At 40.1% G+C, this 15,191-nt stretch overlaps 1 protein-coding gene across 3 annotated transcripts in view; it reads right to left on the bottom strand.

Moving 5' to 3' along the window:
* The window catches only part of MYOM1 (myomesin 1), a 163,116-nt gene that overhangs the window by 143,359 nt on the left and 4,566 nt on the right, over window positions 1-15,191 (bottom strand). For all 3 annotated transcript variants that reach the window (XM_073790556.1, XM_073790557.1, XM_033837598.2), the window contains exons 2-3: window positions 11,195-11,279; window positions 1,399-1,578 (exon numbers count right to left, since the gene is read on the bottom strand). The gene's annotated coding sequence lies outside the window, so the exon portion shown is untranslated. The remainder of the gene's footprint in view (window positions 1-1,398; window positions 1,579-11,194; window positions 11,280-15,191) is intronic.

Here is a 15,191-nt window from a genome sequence, read left to right as displayed (position 1 = left end):
CTGCCTCAGTAATTAATTACATTAATGCTAGTCAATGGCTCTGGCCTGATTAAACCAAATGTAGGATTTTTATTTGGCTATAAGAGCTATTTTCAATATAATTTTATCACAGGATATTTAAAAGCATAATGGAAAGAGTGGTTTGTGTTGAGAGCTAAAAATAGGTGCAGTAATCTGATTCCCAAAATGGACTTCATGGAATTTTAATGCCAAGATATGATTCTGGATGCGCTGTTCATAACCCATGTACAATACATTTAAAAGACACAAGGTGAAAAAAGAACATGAGGCTAACTAGAGACAAGCAAGTAAGAAATGGGTCACACATGGTGGAAATTTTGGCTTGATGATCACCATTTCTCTCATTTCAGGAAAATTTACAAAGTAGGTTATAGCTTCAAGTTTGAATCTTTGATTCCCTATTCATTAACTAAAGCCTTTACGAAGCAACAGGTTTTATCTTTCCTACAGTCAGAGTAGGGTCAGTCTATCTAACAAGAGATTCTCTTTCTTTGTTTTTAGAATATGTCACAAATTCAGAGGTGGTGTAACCTGGTGGCAAGAGCCTGCACTTTGGACTCAGACCAGACCTTGATTCTAGGCCACCGATGGCATTTAATAGCCAGGTAACTCTAAGCAGAGTATCTCTCCTTAAGTTTCATTTTCTTTCTCTATAAAATGGGGACAATAATATCCAAATTAGGGGACTGCTATGGAGATCAATGTGATAATGCAGAGAAAGCACTTAACCTAGTGATTGCCACAAATGAAGACTCAGTAAATGTCAACTATTGTTACCGATAGTAATAACTTAAAAGCTCATTGTTTAGATTATATGTAAGGAGAAGGTTATGTCCTGATGTGATATTACATCGACTAAATACAGATCCACTTGTATCTACCAAAATATTGAACAGACCCAATATCGTAGCCTACTTTATAATTCCTTTCTTGATGATAACTACAGTTAAGACTGTTGAGAATCTATCAAGTGCCAGACACTCTGATAGGCACTTTGTACACATTATCTCATTTAATTCTCATATTGCCTTCTATCGCTGAGGAAACTGAGGCTTCGAGAGGTGAAGTCATTTACCAAAGAGCACACAGCTAGGAAATGACATAAATGCAATTCATTCAGAGATATTTGGATTCCAAAGCCCATGCACTTTTTGTCATGGATTGCCTTATCCTCCCTCCAATGATACTTTGTCTATAAAACACTAGATATTTTCAAATGGTCTTTCAAGTGCATTACAGGTCCCCATTCATAACTTAGGGTCAGCTTTTGAGCTACCCAATCAATGTATGTAAAAGAATGTATTCCACTTAGTACTGATCAAATTCAACCCAGCATTTGTTTATCTAAATGCACCTCTAGTCAGTGTGCATACGTACATTTTTGCTGTCAGGAATCCATAGGAGAATTTTCCAAGCTTTACGTTCCCAAGTACCCATTTGTTCTCTAAACATCCAATACAGAATGGCAGTGGTTCTTCCGAGTTTTATCCATCAGCCATTGGAATGGTTCCCAGTGAGTCATTTCTCTAGAGAACATGGTAAGTTGCTTCAAATCTCCTTGAAATAGAAAGAGGAAAAATAAGCAAAAATAAGAGATATAAATCATCATAATATGAGCTAATAGTTAATAAGCATTTGCTATATGCCAAGTATTAATAATGACCATGATACACACATAAAAACATTTCATGGATTATGAAATTAATTTAAGATTTAGAGAGATTAATATTCTTAAAGTCACACAACTAGAATGTGACAGAAAATTCAAACCTGGATCTGTTCTACACAGAGCCCAGCCTCCTTTATATCATACTGTACTGCCTTATAACCATTTAACTCTGTGTGTGTGTGTGTGTGTGTGTGTGTGCAGATAGATACATACATACATAGATAGTCAGATAGATAGATAGAGTGTGCCATATGCCAATAATGTCCACTAGAAGTAAGAACTCTTACCAAAAAAGCGTCTTAGTTATATTTCCCATGTAACAGACAACTATTAGGTCAAGATTTACTGGCTACAAATATCAACACATTAAAATATTTACTGAACTTTGATCCCTGTTAAGAACGCAAAATGAGAGAAGTCCACACACATTTGTGGAAACACTAAAATATCATTTATTCATTGATGCTCAGGATCCCAGTGAAAGCCAAACAGTCTATTTCAAACAACTGTACAGTAAGATTCGGCAAAAGAAGTAGAAGCTAGACCCAAGCAAGTCTCCTAAGTGATCTTTCTGCTGTAGCATCATCTGGATTCAGCCTTTTCTAACAACATATTTATCCAAAATATAAATATCCAGATAATAAACTACCTACTGTGTTGTACTGCATAATAAAACTAAAGATGAAAAAATTAGTTGGGCTTTGACAAATCAATAATTGTGATTTAATCAAATTGCCTTATAGATGTATAATCAATTAATCTGACTTAATCATGATGCCCTTACACATGTGTAATTATTCTGAAAACTTAATGGAATGCTAATCTACTGTTAATTTCAAATTTCCCAGAAAACCACCTAATGCAAAATACTTTTTAAAAAGTGTATAACTATATAAGTCTGGAAATTTAAAAAATATTTGCTTCCAGAATTACAATTACTTTTTTTCATTTATTTATATATTTTTGGCTGTGTTGGGTCTTCGTTTCTGTGCGAGGGCTTTCTCTAGTTGCAGCAAGCAGGGGCCACTCTTCATCGCGGTGTGCGGGCCTCTCACTATCGCGGCCTCTCTTGCTGCGGAGCACAGGCTCCAGACGCGCAATCTCAGTAGTTGTGGCGCACGGGCTTCTTTGCTCCGCAGCATGTGGGATCTTCCCAGACCAGGGCTCAAACCCGTGTCCCCCTGCATTGGCAGGCAGATTCTCAACCACTGCGCCACCAGGGAAGCCCAAGAATTACAATTAGTTTTTTAAGAAAGCAATTTTAAAGTAGATACATCTTCTCTTCATACTAACTGTAAGGGTATTAATATTTTTATGTGTGAAATGATGAGCTTAACTAACTGTAGTGTATGCTAAAAGCCAAAATAAATGTATAAATTATATTTAGCCACCTAACAATTTTTTGTTTTACGGAAGTGGAAACAGTAGCAAATCATTTTTCTATACATGAGGGAATAAACAAAGATATATTCTTTAGAAATAAGGTAAACCAAAGCAAACAAAAACTAAATTCCAACTCAAATCAAGAAAGTTTAAGTTGCTGGGGAGTTTAGTTAACAAATAAAACCCATGTATCAATAATACAGAAAAAGAAAGACCCGTATTTAGTCAGTTTAATTCATAAAGCATTTATTGAAAACCCACTAATGTGTCAGGCCCTGTGTTACGCCCTAGGGTCCAGTGGTGACTCACTCACGTCCTCAAAGTAGCCACTGTGTAGTTGGGTAGACAAAGATTACTTAAGAATAACTGTGGTACAGGGCTTCCCTGGTGGCACAGTGTTTAAGAATCCACCTGCCAATGCAGGCGACACGGGTTCAAGCCCTGGTCTGGGAAGATCCCACATGCCGCAGAGCAACTAAGCCCGCAAACCACAGCTACTGAGCCCGTGTGCCACAACTACTGAAGCCCGTGCGCCTAGAGCCTGTGCTCTGCAACAAGAGAAGCCACCACAATGAGAAGCCTGCGCACTGCAACAAAGAGTAGCCCCCGTTCTCCACAACTAGAGAAAGCCCACGCGCAGCAATGAAGACCCAACGCAACCAAAAATAAATTAAAAAAAAAAAAGAGTCCTAGCCCCCTCCTCTAGCCCTTTTCAATGATCACCTCTCCCCTCTGCCTCCTTTCCCACCACTCTACTCATAACAAATCTGAGACTCTGTCCCGTCACGCAAGGACTTAACTGATTACATGCTGAAACATCTTTCTGGATAATTTCTAGTATAATAGGGATTTAAATTCATAAAACGACACTCTCAGGAGAGAGCATTTCAGACATGAGCTAGCAGGTAGAAGCAGAATTCTTGGAGTAAGGAGGATTTATTTTATTCCCCTCAAAATTGCTCCACATAGGATGTTGCTAATCAGCTTACAAACCAGGCAAGAAAAAACAGCTGCTTTTTGGATTCATAGCACAGTTATTCAGGCTAGAAAACACCTTAGAGATTATCTGGTTGAACTCTCTATTTTATAGGTGAGAAAATGGAGCTTCAGAGAGGGGAAATGACTTTTCAAAGTCACTCAATGAACAACAGGACTAGATGCCAAGTGCCAATATATATATACTTATATATTTTTTAATTAGGCAACTCTGAGATAGGAAGGATACAATTAATTTACAACTTAAAAGAGCTCACTGAATAATCTGGCTGAGCTTTGCCTTCTGTTGAAAGCATTTGTATTGGAGAAAATTCTTAGAATTTAGAAATTCTTGACCACAGGGCCCGTGTCAGTCATTTTGCTTCCCTGTACCTAGCATGTGCTTTGCATAATAGGTGAGCAATGAGTGATATATTAGATTTGCTCCTTTAATTCCTATCTTTTAAAGGAGAAGGATTCTTTTGGTTTTGCTTTGTACATATAAAACAACCAGTCACATTCTTTCTTATGTGCTGTGTTCATCATTTCACCTATCATTGTACCACAGTTATTCTTTTTTTAAAAATTAATTTATTTGTCTGTTTTTATTTTTGGCTGTGTTGGGTCTTCATGGTGGTGTGGGCTTCAGTAGTTGTGGCATGCAGGCTCAGTAGTTGTGGCTCACGGGCTTAGTTGCTCCACGGCATGTGGGATCTTCCCAGACCAGGTATCAAACCTGTGTCCCCTGCATTGGAAGGCAGATTCTTATCCACTGCACCACCAGGGAAGCCCGGGACTAGGACTCTTATCAGAAGCCAAATCTCACCTAGTTATTAAATGAACTCGATTTAAACTAGATGAACTAGATCTAGATCTAAAATTAGATCTAGTTCTAATTTTGCCTGTACCCGGGCAATGGCCAAATTAAGCCAATGCAGTCAATGCCTTGCATCAGGACCTACAGGTTGTGAGGGGCCCACGTGTGCTCCCATCCAGGCTAGGGATAGGAGAGAATTGCTGGGGCTGACAGCCGATTCTGAAAAAGGACAATCCTGTGATGTGCAGCACTGGCCGCGGAGCTGGTGGGATAAGTCCCCACCCCCTGCTCAGATCCCTACCTACCACCCTGTCCCCCAGACTAGACTCCAGGCCACCAGGAAGGAGATGCATAATTCCACAGTGGCCTTGGCTTTCTGTAGCATGGTGCACTTGTGGCTGCAGAAATGGAATTAATTTCTGTTCTTTACCAGTTGCTCTATCTCCCTCTCCTCTTCTTTTTTTTTTTTTTTTGCGGTACGCGGGCCTCTCACTGTTGTGGCCTCTCCCGTTGCTGAGCACAGGCTCCGGACGCGCATGCTCAGCGGCCATGGCTCACGGGCCCAGCCGCTCTGCGGCATGTGGGATCTTCCCGGACCGGGGCACGAACCCGAGTCCCCTGCATCGGCAGGCGGACTCTCAACCACTGCGCCACCAGGGAAGCCCCCTCTTCTCTTCTTAATTGCCTCCCCCATCACAAGAATCTTCACCTTACTTATCCAAACCCTCTTCCTCTGTTTGTATTTTTTAAATATTTAGTGTCAAGAACTGTGAAGGCATATAATGGATATTATTCAGCCTTAAAAAGGAATGAGATCCTGATTCATGCTTACAACATGGATGAGTGTTGCAGACATCATGCTAAACGAAATAAGTCAGACACAAAAGGACAAATATTGTATGATTCCACTTACACGAGGTACCTAGGGTAGTTACATTTATAGAGACAAAGTGGAGTAGTGGTTACCACGGGCTTGGGGAAGTGGGAATAGGAGCTAAGTGTTTAATGGGTAGAGTTTCCATAAGGGATGGTGTAAAAGTTGTGGAGACGCATAGTGCTGAGGGTTGCACAGCAATGTAAATGTGTTGAATGCCACTGAACTGTGCACTTAAAAATGGTTAACATGGTAAATTTTGTTATGTAGATTTTATCATACACACAAAAAAACTATGAAGACTAAGCTTTTTTACCCTGCTTACAAGCTAACAAGTTAACCTACAGTTTCCTTGATGCTGACAAGACATGGGACTCCTGGGTCAGAGTCAAAGGACTCGCTACTCACAGCAATAGCAGAAGCCAAAGCACCAGCATATTCTTCACCAGTGTGACAACCCCACCCGCCCCGTTCCCCCAGGGCAACAGGAAGAGGCCCAGGTGACACCAGCACACACACTGGATTGCATTATGAGAGTGGAACTTTGAGCTTAGGGAACCTGAATATTTTATAAGGAGCAGTAAGCAGGCCTGCTCTTTGCTCCAGCGGCAGCCGTTCTCTTTATTATACTGGAGAGGGGGTGTGCCTGCCTTTGCCCTGGAGGGAGATACCGTCTCTATTTTCAAACATCCCTGAAAAGATAGCCTGGAACAAAGGGAAGCCAGAGGCTTTCTTGCAAGATGTGCAGAAACATGACAGACCCATGGAGAATTGTCTCCCAACAATCAACACAGGTTATTTTTACAAAAGCAATAACTTTTTTTCTTTTTTTTTTAAAGTGAGAACCAGACTAAAGAGTAACAGACGTGAATCTCCAGTTTCAATTTATTTTTAATTTCTTTTTAACAGTTTTATAGAAGAAAAATTTATTGTACATGCCATAAAGTTCATCCATTTTGAGAGTAAGGATCAGTGAATTTTAGTAAATTTATACAGTTGTGCAACCACCACCAAAATCCAGTTTTAAAACACTTCCATCACTGGAAAACTTCCCTCATGCCAGTTTGCAGTCAGCCCTTGGTCACTTCCACAACCCAGGCAACCACTGACCTGATTTCTGTCCCTACAGTTTAGCCTTTTCTGGAAATTTCATACAAATGGAATCATCTAATATGTAGACTTTTGTGTGTTTTTTTTAACCTCGTAAGATGTTTTTGAGATTCATCCATGTTGTTGCATGATTCAGCAGATGGCTTCTTTTTACTGCTGAGAAGTACTTCATTAAAAGACACACCATGTTTTGCTTATCTGTTCATCAACGAATCAACTTTGCATTGTGTCCAGTTTGGGGCTAGTATGAATAATGTCACCTTGAATTTTTAAATCTATTTTTCCTTATATAGTTAACCAAAGTTGGTGTAATAGATAACAGAAGTATCAAAACACTGACCAAAAAGTATTGCTATCTAACACTTATATAGTACTTACTATTTGCCAGGTGGTATTAAAAATGCTTTATATGTATTAACTTCTTTATTCCTGACAACAATTTATAAAGTAGATACTATTATTATAATACCTTTTTCATTAATGAGAAAAACTGAGTATAGAGAAGTTCAGTAACTTGTTCCAGGACAAACAGCTAAAATGTGTTAAAGCAAGGATTCAAATTCAGATAACCCATATCCAGAGTTCACATGTTAACCAGTACATAATATTCCCTTATAATTAAAACAAACCAATTCTGACAAGATTCTATAGCTTCCTCACCTCTTTTAATATTGCAGACACCATTTTCATATCTGATGCAGGCACATGTCTCCACGTATTAATTAATTGTGTTCTGTGTTCCCTTATTTTCTCTTTCATACCATAAGAGCCCCCTTTCCTCTCCTAGTCTACACTGAAGCAGAAACAAAGATGCAAAAACACAACAAATCACAGTTTCAGACTAGTAGTTTCAGATACAAGCTTACAGAGCTAGCTTTTCCTATCCTGCTCCCTAGATAAGACAGCCTAGAAAAAAGGAGAGGGAAAAGGCAGGGTAGTTACTAGAACAGGAAAGCAAAGATCAAAAGAAGGGCTGGGGTGATCCTCAACCTGGAAGGAAGTGGACCTTTGATGAAAAGAGCAAGGGAGCAGAGAGAAAGACAGGGAATAATTTTCTTCAAAAATGAACTCAACTTCGGAGACACTAAGTGAAGGAAGCCAGTCACAATGGACAAATGCTGTTGTATGATTCCACCTATATAAGGTACTGGGGTCAAATTCAAGGGAGAACAGTAGTTGCCAGAGACTTGGATGGCAGAGTGGAGGAAATGGGGAGTCATTGTTTAATGGCTAGAAAGTTTCAGTTGAGCATGATGAAAAAGTTCTGGAGATGGATGGTGGTGATGGCTGCACAACAATGTGAATGTACTTAATGCCACTGAACTGTGCACTTGAAAATGGTTACGGTGATAAATTTTATGCTAGGCATATTTCACCATAATTTTAAAAAATGGATTCTTCTGATTCGTCACTGTTCAGCATAGACAGTCCACCATTCAGCAGTCCTGGACACTGATAACCCCATTCCCCTCAACAGAGATGCAATACTTGGCCACCTGGTGGGGGGAGAAGAGCATGATGGGAGACCTGTGCCCCTCCCACGGGGGAACTCAACAGTCCTGGTTGGGACTCTCTCAATGAGGGCAGCAATGGACACAACATTATCACACTTGGTTCTCATCAGTGTGTACACACTATGTTCTACTTTGTCTAACAATTGATGAATGCATTGTACTATTTCACCATAATTTGTTACCTAGTCTCTAGGTGTTGGCCACATGGATATTTCCAGTTATTCACTAAGACTAGAAGTTAGAACCAAGAATTAGGAGCATCTTCATTTTCACCTCAGCTCTTTTACCACATCTATGTGTGTGTTCCCTTCAGAGGCAGCCTTTTAACCCCTCTGGTTCTGTTCTGTCATAGTTCTCCTAATGGAGTGGGATTGGAAGAGTGGTTCTCCATCCTGGCTACACATCAGAATCACCTGAGGAGTTTTTAAACCATCCTCAGGCTCAGGCCATATTCCAGGACAATTAACTCTGAATCTCTGGGCATGGGAGAATGAGTGTTTCTAAAAGCTCCTAAATGATTCTAATATGCAGCCCTAGAGGAAAAATAATCTCCTAGGTCTATTTTGGTTCTAAAATGATGAAATCCTCTGAATTAAAAAGGGAGCTATAAATATTTTATACAAATAAAGTTTTCCTTTCAATTACCTCCTTGGGAAGTATTTCCCCAGAAAGGAACTACAAATTGAAGGAAATGTTTTGTGAGAGTGCTATTTGGAACATTAGGCTAATCTATAATGCCACCTACCAAATATGAATGCACCCTTTCTTCATTGCTCCATCAACATTGGAACGTACAATTTTATTTCAGCAAGTTTAACAGATGTGAAATATATCTCGTAGCTATTTTTAAATGCATTTTTAAAATTCATGGTGAGGCCAGACATTTCCTTCAACATAAGCTATTTGGTTTTCCTCTTGTATGAGCTTCTTTTGACCTTTGACATGGAGATTGATTATTTTTCTTGAGATCATTATTAATCTGTTAATATAATAATAAATAAAAATTTTAAATAAGATAAAATAGCTACCATTAAACCTCCTGTGTACTAGATACTATATCATGCTTTACACATAGTATTTTATTTATTTCTTACAAAAACCCTACAAAGCAGTTATCATCCCCAAGTTATAAATGAGAAAACTAAGTTTCAGAGAATAACATTAGACAAGTTACCCAAGGTCACATAGCCAGCAAATAGTAGAGTTGGGATTTGAACCCAGTTCCATCTGGCTTTAGTGCTCCATTCTCTTTCCTGGACAGGAAAGCACTTAATGCCTGCTCTGCTCACAGCATCTGCTGATATTCTGCACCGTGTGATTCCTACTCTATGACCACAGGTGACGGGTCATTTCAAACCCAAAGGTTACTGATGTATATCCTGGCAGCAACCTATGATACATAGCCTGGGCCAAAAAGGTGAGTCAAGCCAATCACATTCCTAGCTTACAAATTTGATTTTGGAAATACTGAGTGTCAATACACTTACTAGAAGGACCAAAAGTCAAAAAAGCCTGAACCAAAAGATGCCAGGGGTATATCTGGGGTCAGAGAAGCCATGGCAAGCTGAAATTATGAGGGACCAGAAACTAAAATTAGCAGCGAAAGGCAGTTGGTAGAGAGAAAACACAGTAGATGCTCTTAAAGAAGCAGCAGGTCACTCAGAGAACAATCATTCGGCCCATGAGAGAGAAACAAGAGTCAATCCCTCAAGTTACTGAATCCAAAAAAAATGGTTCTGAAGAACGTAGGGGCAGGACAGGAATAAAGACGCAGATGAAGAGAATGGACTTGGGGACACAGGGAGGGGGAAGGGTAAGCTGGGACAAAGTGAGAGAGTGGCATGAACATATATACACTACCAAATGTAAAATAGATAGCTAGTGGGAAGCAGCCGCATAGCACAGGGAGATCAGCTCGGTGCTTTGTGACCACCTAGAGGGGTGGGATAGGGAGGGTGGGAGGGAGACGCAAGAGGGAGGAGATGTGGGGATATATGTTTACGTATAGCTGATTCACTTTGTAATACAGCAGAAACTAACACACCATTGTAAAGCAATTATACTCCAATAAAGATGTTTAAAAAGGATCTAAATAGAGAGAATTACTACAAGAATTAATATAGTAACATAAAAGACTTTATTCATTGTTATCCCCTGCCTTGGACAATAATTTTCATTGGCTTATATATCCAAACAAGAGCTAACCTGTCTGTGGCTAATCTGGTCACCTCAACTACCTATGTCCCAGGAGATTTTTCATTCTGGACCTAGCAGGCCATACAGAAGTTTGATAACATTCATCTGGTTGAGTTTCAACACAGGACTACATTCATCATTTAACCACTTCCTAAATCTCCCTTATTTTTTTCTATACCTTTGCCCAGAGTTCTTAAATAGGTTTACAGTTTTAACGTAGGTTTACTGCACACACATGACATGTCTGGCACTGTGCAAGGTACTGGGAATACAAACAGAAGAAGGTGCTCTTGGGAAGTATGTCTACCTTCTTATCATAGTTCTTTCTTTGTCCAGCAGTAAATAATGAATTGCGTAACACACAGTAAGACACCAAAGAATACTGACTTTGGGAAAGCCCCTTCAAACTTGACCTCTGGCTCGTCGACCTGTCAGGGATTCCTGGGTAGTGCTGCCAGACCAGTGCTTTAATGCTTTACTGAATCAGCACTTGAGGGACAATGCAAAAGGAGGTGTTCTGTGTTAAATGTTGACATGTTATATGAAATGGAATCTGCCCATAGAAATTACTTTCATTTACCATTATTTCTCCAGGAGAAAGAAGAACTCAGAATCAAAAGTTACAATACACTTACAGATGGCTGGTAAATCAGTTATTTTCCCAAGGCACTAACTTCAGTGGAATTAGGAAGTCTGCACAAGACCTTAGAGTCTCTTTTCCTGGGGAGAACAAAAAAAATAAGTCAATATTTGGGGTAACTATTCGCACTCCAAATTATTAACACAGTCATTCTTATCAATGATTAGCATGTGTCAACAATAAATACTCCTGCCTTTTCTATTCCCCAGCATATGACCTTGGGCAGGTTATTAACCTCTCTAAGCTTCAAGTTCCTCATCTGTAAAATGGAAATGACGGTAACTACCCTGCAGGGCAATGACTGAGAGTTAATAAAACACGTAGCCGAATGCCTAGCTCTGTAAATATAATAACAATAACAATTCATTAGTTTGTTAAAAGTATACACTGAGGGCTTCCCTGGTGGCGCAGTGGTTGAGAGTCCGCCTGCCGATGCTAGGGACACGGGTTCGTGCCCCGGTCCGGGAGGATCCCACATGCCGCGGAGCGGCTGGGCCCGTGAGCCATGGCCGCTGAGCCTGCGCGTCCGGAGCCTGTGCTCCGCAACGGGAGAGGCCGCAACAGTGAGAGGCCCGCGTACCGCAAAAAAAATTAAAAAAAATAAAAAAATAAATAAATAAAAAAAATTAAAAAAAAGTATACACTGAAAAACTTCTACTTAGCTAGTGTAAAACTAATATAGGATATGTTTACAAGTGAGTTGGAAAGCAAGTCAAACAGACATGAAAAAGCAGAGAACAATCAAAAATGATCTAATATTTTTGAGCGCAATAGGACGTTAAACGTGAGGTTCATGATATCTCAGAATTTTGGCAGACATCCCAGAGGCTGAGAATATTAGTTGTCAGAATATCTATTCAGGACATGTTCCAAGACTGTGAAATCAATTTTGTGACCCTTAGTTAATGTTCCTCCTCAGGAATTATAAGAGGCAAGATCAGTCTCTAGACCTGAGAGTTTCTAGAGAGACCAGCATCCAGAATTCTTTGGAGAGAGGTGTCAGGATTTTGCTCATCCATTCCACACACATTGTGTAGGGAGTGAGTGATTCTTCTCACAGCACTTTGAATACACCTTCAGCAGGTAACGTTGCTGGAGGAAAGCATACTGCCGGTTTAATTATTGTTCCATGGTAGGCCATTTGTCTTTTCTCTCTGGAAGTTTTTACTATTTTCCTTTACCCTTGATGTTCTGAAGTTTCACTGTGATGTGACTTGGCATAGATTTATTTCTATTTTTCCTGCTTCACATTCAGTGCACTTTCAACGCGAATAAAGATTTTTTGACTCTCTTTCAATACTGGGAAACTCTTAGTCGTTGTCTCTTTTAATACTGTTTCCCATCATTCCCATTTTTATCTTGTTCTGGATTTCCCATTAAATATACAATGGATTGTCAAAATATATCCTCCCTGACTCTTGACAGCTCTTTTATACTTTTATCTTCTTGTCTCTTTGTGCTGTTTTAGTGAATGCCTCTGTGCTGTCTTCTAATCCACTACCTCAAAACGTCCAAAACTGTAACTGTCATTTCCTACCGTCACCATACCCCACACTCCAAACTACTTCTCCCCCATGTTCCTCATTTCAGTGATTGTCAGTGTCATCTGTCAGAAATCCCGATTCTTCCTTCTCCCAGGCTATTCCTCTGAACTATCAGAGCAATTTTAAAATAACACAATTCTGCTCATATTAACCCCATACTTAAGACAGATCAGTGGTATCCTACTGACCTTCAGAAAATGACTTAGAGGCCATTTGGGATACAGTCTCTGCTTACTCCTTTAGCCTCATTGTTCTACCATTTTCCCCTTATATTCTACTTTCCAGCTCTTCATTCAGTCAATATGTATTTTTACTTACTGAGTGCCTGTAATGTGCTAATAATAATGACTGTTCTAGGTCTTGGGGATACTTCAGTAAACAAAGAAGCCTAAAAACCCTGTCTTCATGGAACTTAATAGGGAATATGTTCTGGTTTACATTTTAAAGGATTACTCTTTGGCAGTGTGGAAGTACCACATAGGGGGACGTGGAAGTAAGGAGACAAGTTAGAAGGCTATTGCAAAAATCCAGGCTTGAGAGAGGTTACCTTGCACTAAAATGGTAGTAAAGTTGGTGAGACTAAGTCATATTCCAATATATTTTGAAGGACTTAACCAATAGGTATGTGCTAATAACTGTTCTAGACCCTGGAGATACTTGGACTGAAAGACTGGATGAAGGTCATGAAAGAAAAAGCGGTGGCATAGAAGAGTCAAAGGTTTTTGACCTGAGCAACTTAAAGGATTGAAATGCCATTAACCAAGCTGGAGAAGACAACAGGAAGAGCAGGTTTTGGAGTCTGAAGGTTTAGATGCCTGGCAGACCTCCTCTTGGAAATGTCAAGTGAATATTTAGATACGTGAGTCTGGAGTGCAGGGCAGAGGTTTTGGCCAGAGATACACACTTGGGAGTGATCAGTGTCTAAGTAGTATTTAAAGCCATGAAAGTAGATAAGATCAGCTAGGGAAGGAGTGTCGACAGAAAAGAAAAGAAAGCCAAGCACTGAGTTCTGGGCTACACTGAGGGATTAGGGAAATTAGGAGGTATTGGCAAAAGACATTGAAGAGTAGCCGTAAGGAAGGAGGAAAACCAGGAGAGTGAGGCATCCTGGAAGCAAAGAAGAAAGTATTTCAAAGGTGAGGGAGTGATCACTCGGGCAATTGGCCATGATGACATGAAGGTCATTGGTGACCTTGATAAGCGCTTGTTGGTGGAGTGGCTGGGAAAATAAGCCTTATTATAGTGAGTTTAACAGAGAACTAGAGCCAGTGAGTATAGGTGACTCTTCTGAGGACTTTTATAAAGGGGAACAAAGAAACAGGACAATAGGTGGAGGAGGAAAGGGCATCAGAAAGAGGGTTTTTTTTTGGTGTTTGTTTATACTATAGCAGTTTTCTATTGCTGCTATAACAAATTACCACAAACCTAGTGGTTTAAAACAATACAACTTAATTTTCCTACAGTTGTGTAGATTAGAAGCCCAACTTGGGTCTCACTAGGCTAAAATCAGGCTGTCAGCAAGACTATGTTCCTTTTTAAAGACTCTAGGGGAGAATCTGTTTCCTCGTCTTTTCTAGCTTCTGGAGTTCATCCACATTCCTTGGCTCCTGGCCCCCTTCCTCCATCTTTAAAGCCAGCAATGTTACATCACTCTGAACATTCTTCCATGGTCACATCTCCCTCTGATTGTCATATTCTGCCTCCTTCTTCTACTTTTAAACCCTTGTGATTACACTGTGCCCATCGTGATAACACAGCATAAACTCCCTATTTTAAGGTCAGCTCATTAGCAACCTTAATTTCATTCTTAATTCCTCTGTTATGTAACCTAACATAGTCACAGGTTCTGGAATTAGGATGTGGGGAGCCTGCCATACATGCGATACATTACAGCTTACTTGTTGATGGGAATAACCCAATAAAGAGAGAGAGAACCTGATGACGCTGGGGAGGGCAGAATTGTTGGAGTGACATGAGTGAGCAAAGGGAAGAACTGGTTTTCCATAGGAGCAAGGAGGGTTCCTCTCAATTTAACAAAAGAGGAGTGAGAAGACAACAAATGGGGACAGATGCTGGTTGGTGGGTAAATGTGGGTGGTGTGGGAGCTTGCGGGAGTCATTTTTTTTCTCAGTGACTCAGAAGCAAGGTCATGGACTGAGAGCAAGGATCGGGGGAAGGTGTTGAAGGTGAGAGAAGACAGAAGTTATAAAACTGACATCGAAGAGATTAGGAGCATGAAAGAAATAGAGAAATGTCACGAGTACCTAGGTAGCATCAAGGGCCCACTTGACGTCTGCTGTCATTATTTAAAGTGTGCCCATTCAGCTTGTTTCCTCCAGCCAGGTAGACAAAACATGGGTACATTAATTAGCTAGGTTAGGTTAACTGCTCGACAAACTCCAAATCTCAGTGCCTTAACCAACCAAAGTCGATTTCTCACTAAGAAAT

The sequence above is a fragment of the Tursiops truncatus genome, chromosome 13 (genome assembly GCF_011762595.2).
Source record: "Tursiops truncatus isolate mTurTru1 chromosome 13, mTurTru1.mat.Y, whole genome shotgun sequence".
In the NCBI taxonomy this organism is placed as follows: domain Eukaryota; kingdom Metazoa; phylum Chordata; class Mammalia; order Artiodactyla; family Delphinidae; genus Tursiops; species Tursiops truncatus.
This window is presented reverse-complemented; position numbering and strand designations above follow the sequence as displayed.